The sequence below is a fragment of the Mus caroli genome, unplaced genomic scaffold, assembly GCF_978045245.1.
Source record: "Mus caroli unplaced genomic scaffold, Mus_caroli_1 scaffold_5, whole genome shotgun sequence".
Lineage (NCBI taxonomy): Eukaryota > Metazoa > Chordata > Mammalia > Rodentia > Muridae > Mus > Mus caroli.
The window spans coordinates 102,044,350-102,047,843 of record NW_028227260.1 but is presented as its reverse complement, the minus strand read 5'-3'; the positions used below and the strand labels follow the sequence as shown (position 1 = coordinate 102,047,843).

Genomic DNA, 3,494 nt, shown 5'->3' with positions numbered 1-3,494 from the left:
CAAATAGCTCCAGTATGAGATTAATAATATCAATAACAAATAACTTCATTATGAGATTAAGAAAGAGAATGAGGGCAGGTCAACGCCAGGCCTCCATGAGAGGTGACCACCAGAATATGCTCATAACACTGAGCTCCCTAGGGCTGTCACTGGGACAGACCCTCCTCAGGGGTACCTGTAGGATAGGAACTTCAATTAATGGCAGACACTGCCAGCCCACCTCTTCCCACCCATCTGGGTTCTAGCAGGGTACGAATCTTGGGGTATGCCATGATGTCACCATTTTTAGTAATGGCCATCTGGTTTACCAAGTCTTTTATGCCAGAGAAAGAGAAAGACCTCAATTACTGGTGACAGCAACCCCAAGAGACCTTGACAGCAACCCCAAGAGACCTTGAAAAATGCCCTGAAATTCCAAAAGCTCAACATCAACGTTACCAAGAAGATCATGTTCCTGGAAGAGATTATGGGTATCTTCACAGTTATGGCTGCCTTCATCCTGATAAGCTGGCTACACCACAACCCAGAGGGGAAGGAGGGGGAAGAGACATGGCTGAAGATGGACAAGTTCCCCTTTGTGGCCCTTTCCAAGGTGATCATGGATGGCAGTCGGAATTACATGTACCAGAAGAATAGAACTGATGTGAAGTATGAACTGGATGAGAAGACCATGGCCACAAGACTGGGCAGCCTGGACCTCATCAGCGTTTGGAAGAACTTCAAACCCAGACATAAATACTCCCCACTATGTATGGAACCGCACTGAACTGCAGGCCTTTGACCCCTCCAGGGTGGACTACCTCACAGGTCTCTTTGAGCCCAGGGACATACAATATGATTTGAATCAGAACTAACTGACTCGTCACTCTGAAATGGTGGAAGTAGCCCTCTGGATCCTGATAAATAATTCCAAAGGCTTCTTCTTTCTGGTGGAAGAAGGCAGGATGGACCATGGGTAACTTGAGGGCAAAGCCCAGCAGACACTGAATCCGGCAGTGGAGATGTACCAGGCCATCAGAAAGGCAGAGGACGCCTTGACTATAGTTACTACCAATCATTCCCACATTTTCACTTTCTGTGGATACCCTCCCCCATCACTCCTCATCCTGCAACATCTTCGGTCTGGCTCCCATAGTGAGCAACATGGTCAAGAAGCCCTTTATAGCCATTCTGTATGGCAACAGGCTTGGATATAAGCTGGTGGATGGTGAACGAGAGAACATATCCATGTTGGATTATTTGGATTATGCTCACAACTACCAGGTCAAATTTGCTGTCTCCCTGTGCCACGAGACCCACAGTGGGTCATGGCAGTCTTTGCCAAGGGTCCTATTGTACACCTGCTTCACAGAGTCCATGAGCAGAAATATATCCCCCATGTGATGGCATATGCTTCCTACATTGGGGCCAATGTTGCTTGACCACTGTGCCTGGGCCAGCTTTGTGAACAGCCTCTCCCCAGGAGACCTACTGTTTCCACTACCTCAATGCATCCTGTTCTGAGTGCCCAGGTCCTATGGCCCACAATAGACAGCCAGTTCCCCTCCCTTTGTGGCCCAACACCTGGCAGCCCAAACTCAAGGGAGAGGCCCAGGCAACCTCCAGCAGGAACAGAAGTTTGGTACCTGCCTCACTTCAGCACAGAATCATCCATTGGTCAGATTCTTGGCTCTGCCTTTATCTGTACTCACTGCCCTTTGGCCAGCAGGGCAGGTTTCTCTCTTGGGCAGGCAGGACACAGACTGCAGATTCCAAAAGCACCTTATTTTTTCTACTCAATGTATTTTTCAGACCTTGAAACCTCCAAGGATTGCAGATCTGACCTTCTCTACCCCCATCCCTTCCCTCTGGAACACTGGGGCCCATAGTCAAGGCCAGTCCCCAAGCTCAACCTTCCCTGGATGGAAGAGCATGTCTGCTTAGGGTGAGACTCCCAGAATATCACTTCCAGGGTTGGCTGTCTACCCAGGTTTGTCATGCTGGGAATAGCAGCAGAGCAGGACAAGACACACATATACTCTCCATTCAGGTCTATAGACATTCGGTAACCTTACTTCACTGAAGTTGGCTCTTTTTTGGAACAGACATTTTGTTGGTGGTGGTTAAAAGGGACACAAGACATTTAAATAAAATGTCCCAAATATTTCTGAGGCCAGAGTTTAGTCTTTGGCATCAATGGAAAAGAGAGCAAAATAGGCTCATTGCTCATTAAAGAACTGGAGTCAGGGCAAGGGCATGCAGAGATGTCAGGGTTCTGCCCAACAAGGTAGAGGCCTCACTGCTCACTAGCTGTGATGCTGGGATCCACTGTTTCAGTGACCCTGCAATGAGAGACAATCCACTTGGGGGTCAGTGTAAAGAGGGAAAGACAGGAGAGGGAGAGGGGGAGATAGGAGAGGGAGGGAGACAGGAGAGGAGAGAGGGAAAGGGAAGAGAAAGACCTTTGTCACTAAACCCACAGTAGGGAGGGCTTCAAATGACCTGTGGCATCTTCATAGCATGACACTCACTATATAGCCAAGTGCAGTGTACTTCTGCATTCATCAGGAAATCCTGAGCATGTGCTAGACAATGTAGAGGATCTATAGTTGCCTGGCAGTGGTTGGTGGAAAGGCCCTTTGAGGCACTGACCATTGCACAAGCATATGTGCAATAAGTTTGATCCCCAGAATCCATGGAAAGTAGAAAAGTTACTCCACAAGTTTGTCCTACCACCTCACACTCACTTGTGCTGTAGTACACACCCCCACTCCCTCTCACAGATACAATCATACTAGAGGTTCTTGGTGAATGAGATGGGCATTTCTTCCCTTGCAGGGCTTGTAGCAACCTAGGAAATAATCTTCCCATGCTCACTTCTCATGGGAATACTACAGACAGTGGGGAACAGTCCTTCAAGTTTGCTTTTCTTGTCTCAAATCCCTTTGCTTGTGAGAATGAACACTGGCCCCTACCTATAGCCAGTAACTGGTCTGTATATTCATTCAGCACCCTCCCATCACCCATTTCATGAGGTAGTCCTTCCCACCACCCACTTCATGAATGAGGACATAGTGTGGGAGGCCATATGATTGTCAAGGTCTCCCACATTGTGGACAGAGACTTGAATCCAAATTTGTTTGATGCCACCAATGTTACTACATTTAATGACACCTTTTATTTATAAAACATTTCCAAATTCCTGTCCAACCAGTCCTAGCCAATATCTCACAATTCAGACTTCACACCAGTTAAGCAGGAACTAAAACAGAGTATCTGGAGTGTACATCTTTCTGTTCTGAAAGGGCACTGATCAAATTTTATTTTGAGCTTCTCAGCAGTCAAAGTAAAAGGGGAATCACAGCTAAGCTGATGCTGGGATGAAAAATTAAATTGTATACATTCTTTCCAGGACAGAGATCCCTGTCTCATTTTGAGGTGTAGATCACAGCACCCTGAGCATAATCTCTTTGTCATCCTTGCTATCTCTCTGGACTGTCTATCATTTAAGCAGT

The 3,494-nt window shown here is 47.0% G+C and overlaps 1 pseudogene; it reads left to right on the top strand.

Annotated features, from left to right (window-relative positions):
• Positions 1 to 466: 466 nt before the first annotated feature.
• LOC110286228 (alkaline phosphatase, tissue-nonspecific isozyme pseudogene) lies at positions 467 to 1,503 on the top strand (annotated as a pseudogene).
• The last annotated feature ends 1,991 nt before the right edge of the window (positions 1,504 to 3,494 follow it).